This window comes from Crassostrea angulata, chromosome 2 (assembly GCF_025612915.1).
Source record: "Crassostrea angulata isolate pt1a10 chromosome 2, ASM2561291v2, whole genome shotgun sequence".
NCBI classification, from domain to species: domain Eukaryota; kingdom Metazoa; phylum Mollusca; class Bivalvia; order Ostreida; family Ostreidae; genus Magallana; species Magallana angulata.
In genome coordinates this window covers 41,945,953-41,972,528 of record NC_069112.1, presented here as the reverse complement: position 1 = coordinate 41,972,528, position 26,576 = coordinate 41,945,953, and the positions used below count along the sequence as shown (strand labels likewise).

The 26,576-nt window shown below is 32.3% G+C and overlaps 1 protein-coding gene and 1 long non-coding RNA gene across 2 annotated transcripts in view; both read right to left on the bottom strand.

Annotated features, from left to right (window-relative positions):
• LOC128174347 (multiple epidermal growth factor-like domains protein 11) overlaps positions 1 to 26,576 on the bottom strand; it is a 118,015-nt gene that overhangs the window by 8,849 nt on the left and 82,590 nt on the right. The gene's annotated exons all lie outside the window — the stretch shown is intronic.
• Positions 9,617 to 13,012, bottom strand: LOC128172499 (uncharacterized). Its single transcript, XR_008242263.1, has 3 exons — positions 12,754 to 13,012; positions 10,918 to 11,074; positions 9,617 to 10,313 (listed from the first exon to the last, which is right to left on the bottom strand). It is a non-coding gene; the product is annotated as an uncharacterized LOC128172499 (long non-coding RNA).

Below are 26,576 nucleotides of genomic sequence, written 5' to 3'. Positions count from 1 at the left end.
ACTAAGTTTTATAATCTAAAATAGATACATTTTTTTTAAACCTGGCCCTTGCAAATTGTGCGTAAGTTACGTGTATGATACATGCACCCCCCCCCCCCCCCCCCCCCCCCGCATGCGGATATCTTATCATAAAATAAAACCCTGCGCGAATATAAATCCTTCCTAAAGGAAAAACAATACTCCCAAAATAAAATTAAAATTCCTATACATATACTAGGATTTTCAATTTCGATAGGATTTGATAAAATTGTAACAACATAGTGATAGCACACCGCCTCCATGAACACAATAATTAGGTTTATTAATGGTCGCAACTGCTAACAAATTCTGCTTAAAGAACTACACTTTACATCGTCTGTAACGCTGGTTATATGTTTGAAAAACAAATGGCCTTTGTAGAAGAATTCAAAATCAGCACTCCAACATTATGACTTTAAAAAAACTACCAAATACAAGAGCTACATAATTCTTTACGAAAGACGAAGAACTGTTTTGGGGGTTTCAAACTGCATTTGCTTAGTATAATTACTAGACAATTTTATTTTTGAAATTTTAAACCCATGTTTGCTGCACTAATGTATGATACATGACTCATAAATGGAATTGACTTCTTGCTTTTTTGTATATCCCGCTAAAATGTTTTGATAAAAAAAAATATGCGTTGAGTAATTATACCGGCATAAAACCTATTAACTGATAGAGCAAAACGCGTTATTTACCTTTACCGTTATTTATTTAAGTTCAATAGCGAATTTATATGTAATCTTACAGTGAATTCGTTCTTATACGGTCAGATGACAGCATTTCAAACTGTTGTTCGTTTTATACTCGAGAGGATACTTATTCACATATATAAAGTTCATTGGCAAAACAAGGATTTGAACGTGTTTTTATCTTCACCACGCTGCTTCATACCACAACACTCAACCAAATACACCTCTGACAAATCAAAAGTAGAAATGTGGCGGAATTGCTATTCCGGGATTTTTCTATTTTGTTTACTCTACGTTATTTGTTTTGTTTTATAGAAGGTAGTGCTACAATGCCGCCGAAAATGTTTACGCTATTATTTTTGTCCTCCAAGTCTTTGTGAGCCAAAGAGTAAGTTTAGTTTATATGCATTTTGTTAACAATACTACAGATGCCGTGCGTAAACGTTCTTTTACATATTTCGCATCATATTTCTTGCATAGATACCTCATCTTTAAAAACCTCGTGTTGCAAGTGTGTATAGGATAGTGTAAAACATGGCTTGGTCATCTATAATTTTGTTATATATGCCAGATTTATCATTCAGACAGTACAAGTTTCTATGAAAATGTTTTATCAGTTAAAGTGTGCTTAACAAATGTGCAATTAATGATTTTACAGCGTAAAACTTCCATATTCATGGTTTTTCGAATTTTGGCATAGTGTAAAATGTGGATCTGTTACATGTATTTTCAACTGCTCATTACATTTGTCATCTGTATAATAATGTTTATGCGAGTATGTACTTATGTTATTTGTTGTTATTTTCAGTATGTTCACCCTCTCACGAGGAGGCAACAATAAACTGAGGAACAAGACATATTTTTCAGTCTTATAACTGCACAGTGAAAATATCTGGCTTTCATTGTCGGTCAAGATGAGCCTGAAACTGGAGACAGAATCAAAGAGAGAGATGACTCGTGTGCGGCCTTTGTCAACATATGGACAAGAACTATATGAGTCAACAGTTAACAGACACATGTTTAAGATTCGTGAAATCAAGCGTGAGATTGATGGATGCATAGATGACATTAAGCTGCTCGACTTAGGATCTATCAGCAGACCAAATGCAGACACTTATGAGAATCTTTTAAAGTCTTGCTATGAAGCATACCGTAAGTGTTCGGAAGATTTCGTTGCATACTTGCAATCAATGCGTACCAATGAAAGTATTAATGAAATGGCAGCCCAACGGTTGATAATGGACTCAGTGAAAGCAAAAGTCGGAGCAGCACTCTTCAGATTAGATGAGCTCACTCATGAAACAGACTTGAAATCTTTGGTGCAACCGAGTGGAAGCTCCACAACACAAGCAAACAACCCAAGGTCACCTCGAGTTCCGAGTAAAAAAGGAAGCCCCAAGAGAGCCCCCTCAAAATATTCAAGTCACAACCTTCCATCTCTCGGAGAGGACAGTTTTAGTTCAAGTGGGACATCCCGGAGGTCTAGCTCCTATCTTCAACGGGCTGAAGCAAAGCTTAATGCATCTCGTGTGAAGTTGAAATACATCGCCGAAGAAGTGATGATTCTGAAGGAGAAAGCAGTGTTAGATGCACGACTTTTTTACATGCCGACTTTGCATTGAAAGGAAAGAAAACTTACAAATCTTTGGCGTGAATTAAATACAAGAAAAGTATAGATGTAAAAGAAAGAGTATATCTAAAATTGATGGTGAAATGGTGACTAAAGCAATGGGGTAGGTCTATCGTTTCTCAATCATTTACATTCCCATTACGTCTATTCAGAAATAAGGCAACATGTTGGTTAGGTAATGTTTGAAATTCATTGTAAAATAATTGTATAACAATGGAGTAAGAGTTACAGCTAAAAACAAACACATGTCATGATTTTACCACGTATAAAGAAACAGATCCTACAGGAAAATAATTTCAGGATTTAATTCCTAGACAGGGATAAAAACCAAACATGATATATCATTCAAACAATTAAACAATTGTAAAACAATCCAAAAAAAGACAACATAAATAACTATATAATTAAAAAAAAACTGGACAGAAATCAAAATTCATATAAATGGTTTTAAAACATGGTTTTCAACTATTAATATATATTTAAATCTTATCAAATGTATGTTTACTAACGTTGCTTCAAGTAAGCTCCAATTGAGTCATAATGCTTTCAGAAAACCTTTTTTTATACATGGGTCGTACTTTTGTATTATTATAAACAACGGATACATTGAAAATTTTTTATTTAATTTAGGTAAAACAAATTTACTCCTATCTGTGTTGCATGTATAAAACAGTTACTGTATGTAATACAGTACCCCTTCTGGTTGTTTTACTACAATGTATATCAACGAGTTTAGATTTAAATTGTCGTCTTTTTAATGAAAAAATAGTATTTTTTACTGATAAAGTTAATTGAAATATTATCAATCATCAACAGACTATCAAATTAAGCAAGCTTCATAAACATTCTATATTATAATTCAATAATTTCAAATCCACGATAATTGTGTCAATTACATTGTTACATGCAAAGTCATATAATTAATTCCATTCAATTTAGTTTAGTTCAGTAAACAATAATTCAACCAGTGTTCAAGTTTTAGTCTGAAGTTTTTTTTTCTATACCATTTTTTTTCAATATTTTTGCTTTTGTGTATAAGAAGAGTTCGCACCTGAGTAAAAGTAGACCTTTAGCTATTGCCATTTGCCGTGTGTCATATCGTATAAACATATTACACATTTTAGATAAGTTACTATTGCAACAACACAATCTAGTGTCAAACAGGTATACAAACGACACATTATTTAAATATCCCATTTAAAGATTTAACTTGGAGAACAAAAATAATGGAATTTGAAAGAAATGGAGAATACATGATATTTTTTTTAGAATGTATTGAAATACATTCAACTGATTTTAATTAAAGGCAATCTCAATTACCAATTACTTTTAATCATTTAAAAATTGTAATTAATTATGCTCAATTGCATTTTTTTTTAATTATGCAATCCCTGATATATATATCGTTCAATATTTGGTGCAATTGTTAGTACAAGAAATACAAGGAAACACTTTATTGATAATTAAAAACCCTCAGGAAATATGTGTAAAATTATTATGTTTTCAAACATTTAACAACATGTTATGAATCTAATTAGTAATGTACGGCGTCAAACGTGCAATGATATGGTATAATCTCTCTCTCCCTCTCTCTTTAAATGTACAAATTATATCTAAACTGTAAATAAGTATCTAATATTTGAGTAGTTTACGGCATTATACGTAGTTATGTAGAGTTAGAAACTTGTGTACCCTTTTTTGGTAACTCATCTTATGTCATACCTGCTTTTGTAGTTCCTCAGACTAATTATTCAAAGATTGTGGCTGTTATTTTGGGGACTAATTTCATTCGTATTTGCAGGAATACTTATGAGCAGACATTAGATGAACATGTCCCAGATGAGTGGATAGTAGCATTTAACAGCTTCAAATGATAGACCAGTAAAGACAACGAACAACTAACAAGTATGACATCCAGATACAGGTTATTAACAATTTGTTTATTGCATGTATGTATGATTTTATGTAATTAATTCCGGATTGGCAATTTTTCTTTTTTTTTTTGAGTCCTGTAAAACTTTATTATGTAACATCCGCCCAGCATCTCTGTTTTTAACGAGAACGATAAACAAACGCTGTAACGCTTAGAGACTTCGTGAGGAGAACAAGGTATTTTACAATTATATGCATATGTATTTATGCCTTCTGTAACGTTAACGCCCTTGATCTTGTTTATAGATATATTTGTAGACATAACGATTACTCTGTATTTAGAGCATTAACGTACAAGTGTTACTAGGGTGAATTTTATACATGGCGCGATTTTGACCCATGTGTAGTGAAAGGTTACTTTGATAATGATGGCCCCTTAGTGTCAATAGTTCAATACTGTATTTTGATCAAATAGTTTCCATTTACTACCTAAATTGTTTCTATTGGAAATATTTGTTGCACCCTTAGAATTGTGTGTCATTAGTAACTTAGAGTTATTCTCCTTTGTACAATAAAGTAAAGTAAAGCGCCAAGTTTGTTTACATGTTTCGGTAAAATATCAAAATAATATTTTCTTTTGGTATCAGAAATAATTTTTATTATTTACTAACATTGATTTGTGAATAAAATTAATGTATGTTTGTTATGTAATTACTAATAAATGTTGTATTGTTTACAATTCTTACACTGAAGAACCAATACTGCATGAAATTATTCATTAGTATCAAACACCAAGCCAGCTACATAAAGAACATTATTTCACTTATCTATTTATATCATCATTCATAGAAAACAATACGCGAGGTAGAGATATAGATAACACATTATGCTAGCAAAAATAAAAGATTAGTTTTAAATATATGTAGATTTCACTTTTGTTCTGTTTTAAGAGGTAACTTTTTTTTTCTCTGGATTCCTAATGGACTTTTACATTTTAAATACAATGTACTGTAGACTATCGGCCAATGAACATGCAATACCAGCAATACTATATAATAACATTAACGTTTCATGTATCCGCATAATTGATGAGTTATAATTATAATTTGATACAAGAGCGTGTGTGAAATACATCAAATCACTTGTTTGTCAAACGTGGGCAAAAAAATAAAAATAAACGTTCCATATAAACAAACACAGTATCGCAACAATTGACAAATTTGATCAGGATATTGCCTTCAAACATTTTTTTTTTTCAAAAGTCAGCCATTTTTGTTGAAGACTAGCAGTTATCTAATAGTATTTCAAGCAAATGTGGTCAAGCGATTTTTCATATTGATTTACTTTGTACGCGCTCCGAAAATATCCAGTCCTGCCTTCTCAGAAAGCTCCCAAAACTGTTGTTACTTTCATGATAAATCTATAAGGAACTGTGCGTATAATGTCAAATGTATGCGAGTATCATTGAAATAGCCAGCAGAGCGATTGCAGATCATTTCTCTATGTTCGCTGTAAAACAATGTATTTTGCTTACATCTTCTTGCGCATCCACATATTGGTAATTTACATCCTGCCAGATCCACTGCCTATTGTCATATCCGTGCTCATTGGTTCACCCATGATTATTGGTGAATCTATGCCCATTGTTGTTTCCATGCTCACTGGTACATGAATATCCATGCTACTTCGCATATCACTGCTTTGTCTTAGTTGTTTTATTGTTCGATTCTTTCTCCTTAGAATGAGACACAGAATGACGAGCGCTAGAAACAAAATCACTGACGTCACAATGAAGCCAATTGTTGCAGACGACATTTCTGAAATTACAATTAAAATCACTGTGACAACAGATTAAATAAATGCAATTGATTTACAAAATAAAGTTATAATATGGGCGATTATAAAGTGTCTCAAACGAACGAGGCCATCGTTTTGGGGTAGGAATGACCCTTATGGGCCAAACTTTACTGACAAAAAGATACTTGATTAATTCTATTTCAGAAAGATGATGAACAGTGTTCCCCGGGGTCATTTACTGTAAATTGGGTGAAATGACATGACCCAAAGAGCACGATTGTGTATTATTCATGGGTGGAGATCTGAACTGTTTTCAAGATATTTGGGCACTTATGTTCAGAGGGGGGTGAGAACCATCCCGAGGCCCATTGACTATATAACATTTATGCCCCTTAACACAAAGACAATAATATTTATATGGTTTAGGGTGGGTATCTGAACGGATTTTGAGATGTTGGGGTACTTTCTGTTTCAGGGGGGACGGAACCATCCGATATGGCCATATCATATATACTATATGATGCCTCATTACACAAGAATAAAGTATAAATAGTTTAGGGGTGGCGATGTTAACGGATTTTATGATATCCAGCAATTCTCCAAACTTGGGGGTTGGGGATGACCCAAGGGACCATATCTTATGTACCATATATATTGCCCATAACACTCAATGAATGCATCTGAAGACCATATATCGATGTCTCTAACAGTTTTCAAGTTATAACCATTTACAATATAGGGTATATTTTTCCCCAAAGGATTCAGAATTCGAACCCACCCCCTTTTGCCAACCCCCTCACCCCCCGTCCAAAAAAATGAAAATGAAAAATAAAAAAACCAACCCCAAATTAAAAAAAAGTTAAAACAGTGTGCACCACAATATATACACGTCTTTCATATCCTAGAGTTTGTATAATTCTGTTCAGCCATTTCTGAGAAACGCGATGGACAATTTTCAGAGGCAAAAAAGGAGAAGAAGAAGAAACCGTTCAAAAACAATAAGTCTCCGGAATTCGTTTGGATGACTTAACACATGTTTTATAGATTTCACTTAAACTAGGAAGACAAAATTGTGGAAACTCGTTTGCAATACCTAAAATCAAACAACGCAAAAATGCTATTATGGATATATATATACAAACCACTTATATTCTTTTCTGAAGCCTGAAAGGAACTTTGTTGAGCTGGAGGCTGGTTTTTAAAGTTATGGCATGTTTGCATCCCTTTTGGCAAATCGCCTATATTTTCAAAGGACTCGTTCAGCATTAGAGCCATTCCTTCAATCATATGTCGATCTATATGACAATGCATGAACCAGACTCCAGGATTTGTTGCCCAGATCCTTAATATGGAATAGCCTCCATACGGAACAACGATTGTGTCCTTTCGCACTGGATTCTCGACATTGATATTTGGAATGTTACGATACTCCATCCACGTTGAATTTCTCCAGGTTGCGTTGTTGCACTGACTTTTATCATTTGGAAGTGTCGGGCTACATTTTATGTCGTTGTTTGGAATAAGAAAGCCAGTTTTATTGACGGTAGGAAATCCCGTTTTAAGTACTTCAAAAGTATGACCATGCATGTGTATTGGATGTGTAATAACTGCACCGGTTCCAATGTTTGACAGGACCATAATGATTTCCGAGCCGGACTTTAAATTGAGTGCATGGGTACATTCACATGAGGTTTCGGCATTACAATCTGCACATGAAGTGTCGAGTTCTGAAGGTTGCGTAAGAGCCGATACAGTCGGCCAAATAAATTTTCGACCATTAATAGAACTATATTTCTTATCTTTAGGAAACCCAAAATTTAAAAAGTGAGTAAAAGTTTCCTGAGTGGGAGGTAATATGTCAAACTCTAGTTTAAAGGAGGGTCGAGATTTCAAAAAAGAAACTGGTATGCATTTGATTTTGGCGTCATTGGGGAAGACTTCGAATGGGCAATTCAGAATAGTTTTCATATCGCTTTTGGAAGTAGATGAATTAACTGGAAGTGAAAATACATTGGTGATGTTTATCAAAGCCAGTCCAAAAATATTTTGTCGTGTCTCAAGGTATTTTCCTGTTAACAGTTGTACAGTAATGTTGTAAACCCCTTCTGTAGCATTTGCCAAGTCAAGTTCGAAGTCGTATCGCTCGGCCGGATAAATTATTATTTCATCAACTGTGTGAGGAACGAATGGATATCCGTCAGTTTCTTTAACAATAAGAGGTATTCCGGGAACTGAGAATAGAAGCACATCTGCTGATCCAACTCCTATCATCCGAAACAAATGGTTGTCACTTTTATCTAAATGAAAGATCTCGAGCGGTGCCTTGTTATTTTCAAATTCGCCCTTTCCGTTAATCAGAATAGATTCAGAGGAACTAGACGTGTTATTCAAATTTGCTTTCAGTAACGTAATTGGCCCGAACTCGTGGTTCCATTCTTGCAATTGGACAATGTGCTGGTTTTTGATTGGAACTTCTTCCTCATGTTTTAGGACAATAAACGCCCCAAAAAGACCCATATCTCGTTGATTTCCTACATGGGAATGATACCAATAAGTACCACTGAAACGAGGCTGAAACGTACGCAGCACTGTTAAGGTTGCATATGCTTAAATTACCAAGAAATATGTCATCAAAAACGAGCTACAAATATGATGGTCGTATTAATCAAAACTCGCATACAGCTTTTCCCATAATAATATTAGCTTAACTCAAGTGACCCATGTGTTACGACACACATGTGCATTTACCGTCATCACGTGCCTATCACGTGACATCGATATTTATAGACATTTTCTATGTCACACATATTTTTCAATATCGCAAGGGCATACCCCCGTTGTACATTTATTTGTTTTGCATGTATAAGTAAAATGTGATCTCCTTCACCCAAAAATCACTGCTGCTTTAATGGAATCGAGTTAATTACAACGCCATTTCCAAAAATACACTCGACAATCCATCATTTACGGGGGTATCACGTCATTTTTCATCAACGAATAAGACAAATCCGGAGAATGAAACAAAGCAGCAGCATTTTTCAGTTACCTCAAAACCTTCTTGATCACTGTGTAAAATATCAAAAGTATCCATGCAGGTTATGCCCTTGCGAAAATGCGTTGAAGATGATGTACATGTATTTTCCTTAACTTAACCCCCTTTTCAAACGCAATGCCGATCTAGATTTCGGCTAAGGGAAATAACTCTGTGGATATAGTGTTGCGGGAAATGTGAATTACATTACGAGCATTTTGCGATATTTTCCCTTGGTTGTATTGCTGGAGGCAAAATTGTAACTTAAGTAGAAATAATTATTATACATTTATAAATTTCAAGTGACAGCGTGGGTCAGTAATTCATCAAAAGAAATAAAAACATGAGAGATAACTACGACATGCATTACCTCTTTATATTCCATGCGCGGATCCAGAAAGTTTTTCCGGGGGGGGGGGGGTCCGACAGTTATTTGAGTTTGCCAGGAAGGGGGTGGTCCAAGGTATAATTTTGTAATGTAATTTAAATAAATTTGAATTTTGCAGGGGGGATCTGGTTCCCTCTAGCTGACCACCCCCCCCCCCCCCCCCAAAAAAAAGATCCGTGCATGTAATCGGCGACAATCAAAGCCGTGCATTTTTTCATTTTATTTTTTACCTAAATCAATAATTGGTAAATGAAATATATTTTAAAACACATTCTCTTTCAAAATTGCTGTTTATTTTTTTGAAAGTATTCCTCAACATTGCTGTTAGTTTTTAAGAAAGGACAAGCACAAAACTCTTACCCTCACCCCCTTCTTAATAAACAAATACTCAAACAACAATACATGAACAAAAATGTAAATTCCTAGATTTTGAGTGTTGATCACAACATCAAATACATAGATTTTCAAACATTTATTATTCAATTTTCAAGGGAATATTGAAAAAATAACTCATAGTCAGGAAACTGTTAACAAATAAATAATGGTTTAAATAAATAATATTTGCATATGAACATTAATTTTGACTGTTTAAGATTTAAATATCATTGCTAATAATTTAAAAAAAAACACCAAGAGTTGCAAAATCCTTAGCTCAGATTCAACATATTAATACATGTACTAAGATTAGGTTTGTATATGTATAATTAACATATATAATCATGTTGATATTTCTGTTCGGAGGTTATCAATGCACATAATTGTTTTCCTCATACAAAATTATGCCGATGGTCTCCACATAGGAAAAGCTGGGTAACAGGCAGGAACATAGGGAGGTAGAACCAGCCAATTCACCAATTGATACAGATGGTCTCACGGATAAGCCTACAAAGTTTAACATACCGGTATTAACATTATATATTTTAGCACTTGCACTTTACAACAGTATAAACTAAACAATGTCAAATGACGAAAAATGAACTTTCACCCTGAGAAATCTTTTTTGATAAAATACAACCCTATGAGCAAAGAGTTACATGTAGCCTCTGTGAAAAAACACACCGTTACATAGAAGAATAATTGGAAATGCCACTTGGACATTTACATGTACATATATTTTATGTTCTTTCTTCCTAAATTTTGATTTCTTTATATATTAAATATAAATATATATTATTATTAACATTACAGATTTTCTTGTGGCAATTAACAAATGTTCCCAATATACTAAATAAAATCAAGAGAACTTAATACTCCAAGATGACTTAGATATAAATGTTTACAATAGCAGAAAGAACCCCCCCCCCCCCTATTAAAACAATCTTTATCGTCAAGGGATAATGCTAAGCAATCAATGTTTGCGATATAGTGCATACTCTCAAAGCAAGTTTAATTACATTTCCAGCAGAATGAAAACACACAAATACATGCAGTGTAGTCTCCACCCACAGAAAATATATATGTAAGGCACTGTATTTTTAAATCTTACCAAAAACATGTTAAATGCAATTTGATAAATTCAACTTAGGGGCTGAAGCAGTTGATTGTAATGAGTCACTGGAGCATACATCATATGGAATCAAACACCATGACACGGGTACCCCGCATCTTTCACCTCTTCTACACAACACAAGTAGTATAGGAGTCTACAAATGAAATACATGTATAAGGTACAGCGTAAATGAAATCATAAAAATTACCAGTTATTTAGACTTGAACTCAAATTTTATGCAGCGATACAAGTAATAGTTGATAAGTATGAAGTCTTTGAGGCTGGCGATCAGCTAATAAAGGTGTGAAAAACAAAACATAGCACCTCTTATTTTGAAACCTCAAGGCTATCACTCTTTTTCTTTCTAGATTATGTATTCCGGTCAATTAAAACAAATAAAGTCAAAATTTTACAGTGCACTACATAAAAGCTTTGAATCGACATAGCCGCCTTAACTTCAGATAAGTCTCAACGAAATGTTTTGACTGATCCCTGTCATTGAAAGCAGGGTGCACAGTAATTGCATGATGCGAGTTGAATGAAGGGGATGACAATCTAGTTGTAGCCAATAACAATGTAATGTTACCTAACAAAGATAACTGTATTGCTTTGAAAAAAATCTTTAATTGTCTGCAAGGACAGTCAATGCGCCTGACAAATAATTTCATTTAAAAATTGTTCTGATAATTTAAACGTGTTAAAAAACCTGATCATGTTGATATTTAAGATGACACGGGTACCCCGCACCTTTCATTTAAAATTGTTCTGATAAATTAAACATGTTAAACAACCTGCATGATCATGTTGATAGTTAAGACTGGTCAGCAAAACAATACAATATTAGAGACTCAGAGGTAATAATTCTCACAACAATTAACCTATCTTGTATCATCTTTTTTTTATTCTAGACCATAATTTTACATATACTGGTAATATAAATTATGACACACTGTTATATTGAAATTAATTCTAAATAAATATTAAGACTATTCAATTTCAATGTAAACAAGCTAAGCAGTGACATTTTCATTTGAAGCCACATGGATCAGCAGTCAGGCTTCAGGATCATGAAGCAATCTTAGACTTAAGTCAAAAATTGTACACTGTCTTAACGCCTCTAGATTGAAATCACTGACAAAATTGAAATGCTACTAACATTGTCTTGATATAGATTTGTCAATTACAAATTTTAATCGATATTTTATGATGAACAATAATATTATGGTTGCCTGAAATTTTGACTTAGTCTAATATTCTTTCATGATCCTGAAGCCTGAAGTGATACTTTAAGGCAATTTGTCAGAGTAAAAATGATTTCTTTTAATTAATTGGTACACATGCAAAAATTAAAATATTGATTATATACCAGTCCATGTAAATATACCAACACAGTCTAAAACAGTGGCACTACTTATCATCTACATTGATACATGTAAGGCGTCGCTGATAAATAATCAATGTGGAACTGGAAGGTTGTGCATTCAGGTAAAATCTGATGTCATGGGGAATAGCTGATAAATCGCCATCGACATTTATTTGTCCAAGACGTTTTCAACAAGTTGGATTTAAATACTCTTTAAATATTTTTTAAAATAAAAAGTTATATGCAATTAAAGTATAGATATACATAATCATTTGTGTAACAAAATGACATGCTAGTGCTTTGAAAAGTAATAAAACTTCATAATTATTTACAACATGTGGTCGTATGAAAACACATAACGTTATCAATCCGTACATCACTTTGTTGTTTCAGCACACAATAAGTACTGCGTTTACATTCTTTATCATACTGTTTGCGTTAGTTTATGAAATGATTTGACCAATACTTACCATATCTCCTGCATAGTTCGACATCCACACGCATAGTATCAATCCACAACATCTCGGCGCACATGTTTACATCCATGCCTGCCATTTTGCTACCAGCTAAAAATAGTCGACACGTCACGGATCGATACAAGCGTCGGAAGGGAGCGGATCAGAACCAAACGACAATTAATGTTTTCATTGAAAAAAAGTAAATAAAGATCATTATTGCACAATGAGGGGTTTAATATTTGATTTAACTCTCTTCAACAAGAAATTAAATCCAAAAACTAATCAACTACCATTAACAGATGCTATTTACGTTAAATTACATATCTAATGAATATTCATGAGTTCAAAGTTGATCAAAATAAGCCCCGCCTCCAAATTCCAGCCTTAACTGTGCTGCGTATAGTTGAAGTATTGGCCAGGTAAAATCGGGCATTGAGTAACAAATGCCACTCCGTCCATTGCTGGCCATCCCAGTTGGTCTATTCCATGCCAGTGGATTGTGACGGCTTCGTTTATCAAATTATTCTGGACAATGATCGTTATAGTCTGGTTTTGGTAAAGAAATATTGGAGGTCCTGGCATAGAATTATTAGCCGCTAACAATGGCAATGTGGTGTTCCAGCCATCTGCGGTGATAACGTCTTCAGTTGGAACTTCTGTGCCAGGCGACAATACTGGGTAAAGAGTGCCGTTATCTACGAAGACCGGTCCAATATTCGGGTCAATCATTGTAAAAGCATTGTCTAGTATAAGCGATGTGTGACAATGATCAACGTCTTTTTCACAAACAAATCCATCAGCAGATCTCTGTACGATAAGAAGGACTAGAACCACTCTTACAAGGTTATCAAAAAGTGTCTGTGAAGAGAAATGATAAAAATGATAATGATAAAAAATCATATTTTGCAGATTCATTTAATCATAAACTATAGTGTTTTACACTGGGGCATGGTAAATAGAGAAAGTAAGATCAAGCTATAATCAGATCCGTATTTTGTGATATCATTATTACGTCATTATTATGACTTTTGACCTTTAATGTTTTCTGATAACACTTCATGATAATAAAAAAATAAATATGATATGTTTGACCTTGTAAACAGTGATGCTACATGTAAGCCAAATAAGGAATCGGAATGGTCCGTTCTAATTTTACATTCGTTATCTCTCAGAAAATAACTACGATGAAAACAAAATAGATGAAGGTTAACTGAAAGGTCTAGAAATATGTACAGCTTTGCCATTCAGTCACCATTTCACCTTTAAGTAATATGTCAGTTGACCTAATTTTAGAACTTTATTAAGTGTAAGAAATCACTTAAAGAAACTTGATGGGCAGCAAATTAACTATCAGATTTTCCAATTTTTTTCAGATATGTCTAAAGCTATAAACTATCATTTTATAAAAAAATAAATTCATATTTTTCAGCTTTGAAATCCGACAATTTTGCTAATATTATGCGATCCAAATAAAACGTCATTTCTTTATTCGATATGTGTATTGTCATTTCAATCAGCTACCAAAAACAATCCAAAAGTAAGCTCTTGGCAAAATTTAGGGAAACACTTAGAATTTTGATTCAGTGAAGACTGACTTTACAATCGATTATTTTAATAGATAGTGGGATAAGAAGGCAAATTTTTACGAATTATTTTTCTTGTCGTTTATAGTTGTGATGGAATGAATATAAGAAATTTATACTTTTAAGACCAATTATATGTAAGAATCAAAATTCGGTGGCCACGCATAGTCACGGATTTTCTTCATACTTGACAATTTGATAGACTTTGGTGAGTAAAAAAGCCTAACACCATTTGTTTGTTGCTATGTGGTCCCGTTGCCATGGTAACCGATGGTAAAGATGTAAAAATGGCATTTTAATGCTTATTTGAGAACATATTGTGAGTAATGTGCAGAACTTGGGGTTTCCAGGGTAGAATGTATTATTAAAAATAGTTGTCATTTTTCAAATGAAACAAAATATATCATGGAGAAACGCACATTTTTAGAGCGTTTCCATGGTTACTAAACAGAAATTTTAAAATATGTTTTCTTCATCCAGTTTGAATAAAAAGTGCAAATCTTGGATTTTTTGGTAGACACGATTATGATTGTGCAATTAAAAATCTAAATATGAAAATTGAGAACCGTTGCTATGGTAACAAGCTTAAGAATAAGGAAAATTATAATATTTTTAGGCATTTTTAAATGGATATTATTCAGATATAATTAATAAATATATCAAATCAAATGGTGAGAAAAAATAAAGTATGTCCTTAACTTTAATGACACTTGAAAAAATTCTGAAATTTTCTAAAAATAACTGCCGTTGCTATGGACTTTTCATAAAGTAAGAATTTCTGTGTGATTTTTTGCGCAACCTAATTTTCCATAGCAACAACATTTCTCTGTTGCATAACAAAGGTTTTTGTGGTGTATAATGAAAATTTAGATATATTTTTACCTGTTCCAACTAAAACAATTGCAAAAAAAATCTAAAATCAGGAATGAAAGCATATCAAAATAATCTTAATTTTCTCATTTTATTTTCTTAATATTTGGCCTTGTTGCCATAGCAACGGATGTCAATTTTCATGATAATATATATATATATATATATATATATATATATATATATATATATATATATATATATATATATATATATATATATATATTGCATAAACATGTATATGGATGTAAAAATTTAACAGTTTCCCATTTAGAAGAAAACTGATTTCAAAAATTTGTATCGGTTTCCATGGTAACATTTTAAAAGTATTGGTTTCTCCATCAATTTTCTTATATAATTAAATAATTGAAAATAGGAAAATAGGCTGTTTTATGTCTTTGATAGTTTACATTAGTGGGCAAAACCTTCTAATATGGCTTCAAAGTAGGTAATTTTTGCTATTTTCCCATCTCTAGCCTTGATTACCATGGCAACGGTTACCCATAGCAACCAACTTTTAGTGGTTTTTTGCGTTTTACATCTAGGTGTGTCCATGTATGAAATATAAGGAAAATTGGTGACTTTGCGTGGCCAGACCCTTTTATAAATCATTGATTCTTACATAGAATTGATCTTTAAAAGGCGCATCGGTCAAATTGAATGCCATCAGCCATATATGTAGCGTCGATTATTTATAAATACAGCATTTCAATCTTATAGAAAATATATACTATTATATTAAAAGAATAGACTCGAATTGTTGGGGCTTTATTACCGAGAAATCGGAAGAGTACCGTCATTTGTTTTATATATTTAAAACATTTTTGGCATTTGAAGATTACAAATTTGATTTTATTATTTCTCAATCAAGCTTCGCTTATTAATACTTAACAAATATGTCTTTAAAAATCCGGAAATCATATAGCTTTTTCGGACTTTACAATCTTGCGCATGCACACTACATTCATGCTAAAACACAGGAGGCTCTTTAGTTTTGGTTTCCACATTTGCATGGATAAACTCAGAAACGATATTACAAATACGTTGAAATTTCCTTGTGTTGATTTCTTCATTAATATGAATTAAATTTGTTGATGAAAAGTATTTACAGTCTCAAAATGTTTTATAATGAATAATTTGAGTGTTATTTTCAATGCAGCGACGTTAGTTTTCTCCAAAATCGTTTTGGAGCGACTCTTTTTTTTTGCTACATTACAGGTACACTGTATATGGGAGGCTTTTTAACTGTGGTATAGGGCTGTCCCGAGACACAGTTAGATAATTCTAACTAAGCAGAGTGTAGTGAAATTAAAGCTGACCTGAATTCATAAAAGCATATGGTCGCCATATTAGTTTCGATTGCTCCTCTACTGCCATTGGGGTATATATACCGGTCGAGAAAGTTACGGTCGGTTGCTTTCCGATCGAGGCATTCAGGTTGCACGGACTTCTAAATGCATAAACTAAACATTGTAGTAACATGTTTGTAATAAAGAATAAAGGAAACAACAATCAATAAAATACAAATATATTTAATCGTTGAAAGAATTTTCAAGGTACTAGTATCCCTATTAGTTTACAAAGATAGTACCGCCTTACTTCTTATGCACATCGAACACTTGTGTGCATCTTTTTTTAAACCCCCGGCGGCACTACATCCAACACAGTAGCTAAATGGTACTAAATCCAAAAAAGTTACAACGTAACATAGACTCGTTTTAAACGTTTCCTACAAAAACGCCCCGTTTCGAAATCCATCATTGACATTGCTCTATCTGCCACCATAGGTGGTTGCGCAATGTTATAGCATAAAAATGAAAACGGTCTACAGTTATCAAGGATTTTACAATTTTTGGAAGAAGTATATGTGCCAGCATGGATTTCAGTCTGTCTTGTTTCATCGGTCAATGTATATTCCTTGCCAGTGCAGTGGTTGTCATATTAGTATTGTTCAAAACGCGTTTCTACACCTCTTTTCGTCCAAGGTAACGTGTTCGGGTGTGTTAAATACCTGAATGCGGTGAAGCTTGAATGCTCTGGGCCTTATATAGGGGTGTGTAGCCATGAGCAGAACAATAGAAATCGACAGCTTATATGGCTGTAGTCGGATATAAAAGGGAAATAATGCGTATTTATGAATTCATGTCAGCTTTAATAGCATAATTAAATAGCAACAATACGGGGTGTCGATGAATCTATTTCGTAAATGTCCAATATCATATATACAATATCAACCCGTGCACGCACGGGTCAAAGTCTAGTAATACGTTATTTAAATTTTTTTTAACATGATTTCATTCATGCAACGAGATAAGGTTGTTTTATTTTTAGTTCTTTCGGAAATGGGGTAGAGTAAAAAAAAAAAAAAATAACCACCAACTTGTGAAATGTAATTTAAATCATTTAGTGTCATTGCTTCATCCTGCGTGACATTGTAGTAATTATCATCCGGCCTGGTTTTGGTTTACATTTTTTATTCTTATACTTTAAAGCCCAATGTGTCATTTTAACTGTAAACAATCTCAGAGGAATTTTCGGAAAAAATCTGAATCATAGTGCACACCTGTGGATTATGCATCCTCCCTTAAAAGTGCTCGATGGTCGTGGCTATTTTTTGCTGTATTGATCTCCTTTAGAAAAAGATCTTTTTTTAAAAATATAGGAAAATTTAAAGAATGCAAATTTAGAATGTAACATTTTTTTTTACTAAATAATAGTTTATAGGTCAACAAATCATACATGAACTTTTTTTGTAGATTTGATTGTTAATTTGTTGAATAATGAACCCCCTTAAATTACAAATGAATTGACAATCCTTTGTTATGGAAACAAATGTCATGGGCATTCTTAAGGTAAATTTACTTTATATTAAAAACCGAACACAATATATTACAAGTATTCAATACATTGACTCAATTTCTGCACTCAGGTCTTCAAGAGATTTACATAATCACGTGAATGCGAAGTGTTTTCTGCTATATTTTCTGAAATGATTTTAAAAATGGTGTATTTTCATTTAATTTATCACTTGCTATTATTCCATACCCCAATACCTTGAAAACAAAATACACAAGAAAAAAAGAAAACAGAAAAGAAAGAAAACTGCATATTTTCTTCTGGATATAAAGAATGAAACTCAGGAATATCTTATTGCCGAAATTAAAAGAAAGCAACTGGCGTTACTCTTTATAGGTCAACTGTATAAAAACTTGTTTTGTTTTTTAAATGCGATCTGAATCCTAAAACGTTTAACGTCAACCAAATAAAAGTATTAACTATTTCATATAACGGAAAGAGGCAACTAAAATAAGGTAAAGTTGTGATTCATTTAGACAGATGTAAAGCTTGACCGTTAAACACGAAATTTGATATCTAGATGCGTAAAACAACTTAACAATAAACGCTTGTTTTTTCTTTGTAGTGAAAAATGGTAAGGTGATAGTTTTAATGAATCTATACAAGAGGTGCTTTTTGAAACATGAATGCAATTATTTCATAACTTACACAAACAGTTATCAAGCCGAGGTCAACAATTTACTCTTCAAAACTGCCTTAATGTTTTAATATATATATATATATTTGGGCATAGACGATATTTTGTAAAAGCAAAAATCGAAACAGCTTGGCTTTAAAATATACGTTTTCTTAATATATATCTTTATAATGAACTCTTCGTCTTCAGGAGGTAGATATAGCCTAAAAATGACCGCACAAATCCAGCCCTCTTAAAGACATTGATACTGATTCACATCATTTCTCAACAGGTTTTAAGATCGTCCATTATTCATAGATACTTGGTTTATTTTTACAACTATTACCTACCATTTTCAATTTGCAAATCTGTTCCTTTCGTGTGCTTTCCCTGTAGTTATTCCCTTGTTGTGCCGAAATACGAAAAAAAATCTTTTCGCAGAAAGATGAGTAACCGAAAACCTACGACACTCCCTTCTTGACTGCAAGCAAGTATACAAACCCGGCATACTCTAAAACCTGGACTGGCCTGACCTAGCCCCATTGGCCTGGCTTCAAAGTTGGCATGGCAACAAATGTGGCCTCTATAAAAATTGTTGCATCAAATTTATTTTTATATCTCTTTACATGTTTGATGATGTTATTGATTTTATTGATTTATTTTCAATGGACATTAAACATGCCCCTTGATGGCTTGAGTGTCTTATAGTGATAATCTATGGAAATTAATAGTAACAATTGAAAATATAGTACTAATAATGTATATTTATGACTACAGGTATGTCGAGTAATCCATTCCATTAGATTTTTATTCAGTCTGTTTTAAATTCTTAAGAACTTAAGAATGTGATTTTGCCCTGCCATTGTATACAGTGCTGCTATCCTGAAAGTTGACAAGGATAGGATAGGATGCATGATGCACAATACATGATAGAAATATAAAAGTTAAGTTCTATCCTATCATATCCTATCCTGCATCCTGTAGCCAATCAGATTCGAGTATAAATTTCAGAGTTATTTTGCGAAACGCAAATTGGCTAAACAATGTATTTTCAATGTCAATTTAATACGTTTTACAAGTTAAACCATTTAAGAATAATTGTTATATCAAGAACGCGGTGCATAACATTGATGTGCGCTAAAATGTCGGCCCTACATCTTTGTCAATTCGTACGCAACTACGGAGTTACTGCAAGAATTGACAACGTCAGAAATAGATTTCTGTATTTACTTCATTTAAAGTCTGCAAAGTAATAAAAGCTTGAATTTATAAACGACCAATTCGGCATTTTAAAAGATAAACATGTATACAAGAAACATACATTGCTTCACGTTTCATATAATTTCTTCGATGCCCAATAACATGGACGCATATTTCTGTGCGATATTAACCTGAACATATCGAATTAATAAATGTTTGCTAGCTATAAATGCTTAAGAATTTATATATTTTTTAAAAATTCCGAGTGGTTTAACTTTAAACAATATAAACTTCCTAAAGGAATTATTTAATTACAGATCGTGTTTACATTTATTGCCGAACGAATCGTTCGAATAATGATAATCACGCTCAGTTGTCCGAATAAGAAAATAATTTTATGAAAATATGTGACTAAACAGTTCCTCAATATGTGCATCGAAGTTATTTATCCGTTTTTGTTATGCATAAATATAATAAAATCAAAAATCGAATCGCTTACCTGTTTGTTAACGCTATTGTGTCCACCCCGCGTACAATTTAATTTTACTGTAGCATAGGTAAGTAAGTTATCCCGCTCGAAGAATATTCGGTTTTAAGATTTAACTATTCATTTCGAGTACTACATTATTTGATAAAATCATTTAATTCTTAAATTTCGTTTCATTTAACTTGCATTCCTATATTTTGAAGGTATGGGATATGATAGGATAGGATAGAGCTTATTTGCAAGATAGGATGCAGGATATAGGATAGGATAGGATAGTTTTGTCAACTTTCACGATAGCAGCACTGTAACCATTGGATTTTTTTCAATGTACGTAGACCAAACTGCTCTCAGGATCAGACAACATCAATGTAACTCCTCTTTTATCAATAACTTCTTTGAGAGAAAAATAATGGAGGCGGTCAATAATTGTTTATTCTAGCCAACATCTAAGGTCACAATTTTTTTTATTTTGTTCCAACTCTGATAATGAGAATTCTCCATAGGAAAACAATGTCTCCTAAATATACAAATAACACAACTGTACTCTAATCAAGAGGTGATGAAAATCACTAAGTCAGGTTATCAGAGGATGCAATGTTGCAGTCATTCACAAACGACATTTATTAAATTAGACAGTGTGAAATGTTAAATGACAGGGCAGGCAATGAATCTGACCCCCTATGTAGCAGATTGGCGACAGAAAACGGTGATATCGAATTTCTTCTAGGGAGGTAATTTTGTCTTGATCTGCGTTGACAGGTTATGTGCCAGTTTACAAATATTTTAGACATTTATTAATCCTAAATCAGATCAGTCTCTTAAACTGATGTTTATCTTTTAAATGGGGGGGGGGGGGGTCTTCGTTTTAAAGCTAATCGTTTTGGTATATGTATTGGCATAATCTATTTCTTGACAATAGTAAGAGCAGTGCTGTATATGAATGTCATATATTGTGGTGTCATTAATATTTAAGGAAAATCACAGTTTCAAGGATACGTAAATTCGTGGCCAATGACCCTATCAATATAAAATGATAGTAGACATTGCACTTCAATGAACACTTAATTTCATGGATAAACTTAACAACGAAATCCATGAAAATTGGTATTCAGCGAATATTGATGAAACCACAGTAGTTTTTTTGGGGGGGTCTGTTTATACATTGATTAAATTATTTTAACTTAAACATGCGGTCACTTTTCATGAACATTTCTCCATATGATTTATCCTTCATTATTAAAAAAGCATTGAATTTTCAATTTCTAAAAAAGTAATGTAAATTTTTAAATTTGAGGCCAACATTTTTTAGAAGAGGCCAAAATTTGAGGCCAGGCCAAAATTTGGGACCAAGCCAAATTTGAGGCCAAAAGTGAGGCCAGGCCAGGTCTATGGGGCCAGGCCAGGGTTTAGATTATGCCTACAGACCCTGACGGAAAAGTTTTAAATTCGGATTAAAAAAAAAAAAATTGTAAACTTGATACATGATAAAGTGTGTTCGGTGTATAAATACAGCTGCTTTAGTTTTGGTCGACAAATATGCAATACTGGCGTATAGAGGGAGGTGTTGCTTGTTTGTTTGGCATATTGTAGATTTTCAGCTAGCAAATATGAAAAATAATGGATTAAAATAATGAAAAGACAAATGAAAGTCAATATTCATAAGGATGATTTTATAGCCTGGGAATGTTGAAATTAAAATGTAAAGCAGGCTGATTGATGTATTGTTATCATTATTATTACCTTTTTTTCATTTATCTTGCTGCTAATAAAAAAATAGAGGAAAACATCCGTGAAATAAAATTATACTAGACTAATAATTAAAAATAATCGGAAACCTCAGTTCAAATATGATTTATATCATACAAAATAGACAGCTTGATTGGTTCTATATTTCTTATAATAAGCTTTAAATAACCGGTCATAGTGGTATATTTTATTTAATTTAATTGCGTTTGATCAGGGACGTTTCTACTACTCGAAATCCATGCTTTGATTATTATCTCTAAAAAATCTTACACAATACCGAGTTATTACACTGCAATATGATATCATTGTTTCCAGGTATCTAAACCACTCTCTATATGTATGCTGTAGGTGGTAATGTTACCGTAATGGGTCATAGCATCTGCCCCACTTATCGCTCGACACGGAAACATATCTAATTTAAAAGTTGATATCAATTTCCTTGTTTTGTAAATGTCATAGATAGAGTCATTTCATTTGGTATGCGCAGCCATATTAAACTAGATTAATGTAGATTCTTTACAGATTCGTTCCACTTCATTAAGGTTTTCAGACATCACCTGCTTTAAATTTCAGTCATATCAGTTAAAAAACTGTATGTAAAATATGAAAAAAGTAAGTGTTAAATAAAAGATGAGAACATGCATGTGTAGACGTACTTGAATCGAATTAGGGAAATATTTAGATTTGCCTAAATTTGATGTTATTTTGAGTCTTGATAACAAGATTTCGCTTATTAAGCGGCGGGTACCAGTAACTGAGTGAAAACTCTAGCACTTTTGACATTGTTGAGTTATCGGAAACAAATCTGAGAGTGGTTGTTAATAATCTAAAAACATCACGTCCTTGTATCGATTCGAATGTATATACAAGACATGCGATGGTTTCAATTTCTTTTCAATTGTAAAAAAAAAAATGAATACTGGTAGGCATCAGAATGTTAAAATTCATAACTATCAGGAACACTGATCTCTCAAGCGTTTTTTCTTATTTTTAGAAAAAAAAATATTTTTTTTTATTATTTAAAACGGAATAGATAAGAAACAAACCACGTACATAAAATGTTTGTCAGCTAGTATAAGAATAAATCAAAAGTGACTGATTCATTGTAAAATGACATTCCGCATTTTTGTAGGCATATTTTTTGCTTTAAAAGTTTTCCCCTTCTTTAAGGTCACACGTGTTTTTAAATTGCTTTCATGTACTCTATTGATTTAAGAGGCTCTCTTAATCGACACTCGCAACTGTTTAAGGACATGTAATTAAATGTCTTGTTAAACTTGGCATGGATTTTTCCCTGAGTTTCATGTGTCGAAAAAAAGTATCTAACTTTGAAAAAAAAAATATAAAGAGAAGTGCTACACTATGTAAAATGTGAATTTTTTTTTTAATTGACTAAACGATTTCTCTTAGGAAATAAGCATTTATTTTTTTTATATTGTAGTGATAGTTCTGTATATAATTTCTCTTAAGTTTCTTTAAGTGTCCTGGATCAGGAATATTGGGTCTAAATCAAGCTTTAGTGTATTTCTGTTTAAAAAGTGCAGTAAAAAAAATCCACGAAATCGTTCAAAGCTTTATCGCACTGTGGTACAATAAATATTTCATATCGATTAACTCCCGTCGTGCAAAAGATAATAACATATCCATTCATTCATTCTATTTTAAACACTTGATAAGCATGCAAATATTTAACAACTCTTTGATTCACCTTTTGAACTAAAAACGTCAAATCACGTCAGGAGTCATGACCATTTCATATTTTCAAGTTATTACATGTATTATCCCAAACGTTTAACCTTCCCTACATGTAACAAGTTGCTCCTTACTATACTGTAGCCTTTACTGTTTACGCCTGTGTATCTCGTTATGAAAGAAATTACAAATCAGGTGGTATTTGTTCCTTTGTTTGCAAAATCAAAACTAACTGCCACAGAAAATTGTTGCATTAAACGAATACATTTAAAAGCAATTTTCAGATGTAATGTCGTAAAATATGACTTGAATAGAATTGATCGTTATATTTATATACATATGCCATTGTTTTGTCATTTAACTTTTGCAACCTATTTTTTAAAAAGGCGAAAAATATGTTAATGCATATTCATTATCAAAAAATAAGACATCAATAACAAATACAATCAAAAGTAATATAATGGTATACCACGATATATAAATATAATAAAAATATATTCGTTTCATCAACAATGTAATTGCAACCTTCATTCATATATTTTGTGAAAGGAATTTATTTTTTCTCCAGTATGTCAGCTTGTCTTATTATAAATCACGAATTTGAAGTACATGTACAAGTATTTAAGTACATCATCTTTAGGATTTGAAAATGACAATAATTTTCTTGTTTCCTTCTGAAATATATGCAAACGTATTCATCATGATTCATCATTATAAATTCCATGTTTAATAAACTGTCTAGATATCTCTTTATTTTTGCAATTTGCAAATATGTTTGCTTATATGAACCTATAGAAAAGTGAAAACGTTAAATTCTGTATGAACTTTTTTTCATAATGATAATCTCACGCACTTATCGCTCGGATTATCGTAAACTTAAAATCTCAGTATTTTTAACAGTTCTGGACGATTTGTCGTTTTCAAACGTAAATACAAGTATTAAACAACAATGTTAAAAAGTTCGCCGGGATATGAAGTTTGTTAGTACGTGATAAAATCTACTGAGAAACATTTCAGGCTTCACAGGATTTGATCACGTGACCAACCAACTTCATATTCCGGTGAAGTTTTTAAATTTGTTTTTTATTTTTTACATATTTCAAAGAATATTGGGTTAAAATAAATGGTTTTGTCTGATAGAAATACATGTACAACATAGGTCGTTTGTACACATGAAGTATAACAAAATGAGGAACCCTTTTCATCCAAAGTTGTGATGTTGGTTTGAGATAGACTTTTAAAGTATGTATAATGATCCATCAACATTTAGCTTTTATGGTCATACAAAAATAGTTTAATGATGATTTGTAGAGTTACCATTCTTATAACCATACATTTATTCAATCAATATTAGCAGAATATCAGAAGAGATCACAGGTCGTATATAATACATGCACCGTGTTATAATTGTCTCCGTAAATGTCCCTTGGTCAATACAGTACCTAGAAATATCAGCAGTACGATTTTTTTTCTGCTCGGTGGGTTTCTGAATTCCTGTTCTTTGATTTTCTTTGAGAAATAATGACTCTGGATTTTCCATCTGTTTTTGACGTATGTAGAAATATGTCGGTAGAATTATACCTGCATGACACGCGTACACTAATCAAAAAATAAACACTAGCATATTCAATTAAAAAAAAGCCCATAAATATATGTATATAGTTACATTTACACAATTTGTATGTATCTCAATTGTCATTCATTTCGTGTCCTTTTTATTTTTTATCCACATCGCTCTTTTTCAGTGTTTATTCTATACATATATAGTGTTCTCGTTTTAAAGATAGTATTATTCTAGGAAACTTACATTGATAGCCTTATCGCTTTCTTTAAGTGGTCATCACTTCTGAGCATTTCATAGCGTAGTTCACATATATTCACATTTATAAGAAACCTGGTGTCACTGGAAGGATATTGCAAAATGTTAGCCATGATGAAAAAATCAAAAAAAAATCAGTGTTTATATAAATGTAACTACGTTTGGTTGATATTGATAATTATTTTCAATTCTTGCCCATTATATATAACTAATTATGATAAATTCTGAAGACTTCATATTTGTACAAAGACAATCATCACCAAAATCCAAGAATATTTCCTCCAATACAGACGATCACTTTTTTCAAATATAAGTGAATACATTTTCCGCACGCTCAGCCCACCCTTGCTATTTGGGAACATATATACAAATATTTTTATCCAAGATGAAAATCAAACCCTGTATAAAAAGACAAATTATTACAGTAAACAGTGCACGCTTTACTTTATTTTTTTTTATTATTTTGAAGTCTATTTCAATTGCAACAAAAAAATGCAGTTGTACTTCATCATAAATTTTTCAAAATCAATACTGTTCTTTGCTAAATACACATTTTTTATCATACAAAAACTTAACTTTGTTTTTAGAATCTTCTTTATTTAAAAATTCGATTTAATTATTCTTTAAAACTTAACTTCGACTAAAATTCAAGACTTAATATTATTATTAAATCAAGATACATTCATTAGGATATTGTAAGTTTTACATGTACTAATAAATTAAAGTAAATCAAAGACATCTATAAACATCAAAAAGTCACATCTGATATCACATATTATAGCTATCTTCACTCTCTATTTTGTAGAAAACATACCCACTTTGGTTTATAGCACACTTTTTATTACTTATCTAATGAACCTAAAACCTACAACGTTGTATTCATAGACAGTATACGACTAAAAAAAGATACATGCATTTTTCAAATCCCTTTGAAATTGGTAAAACATATTGCATTTGCTTTCCAAA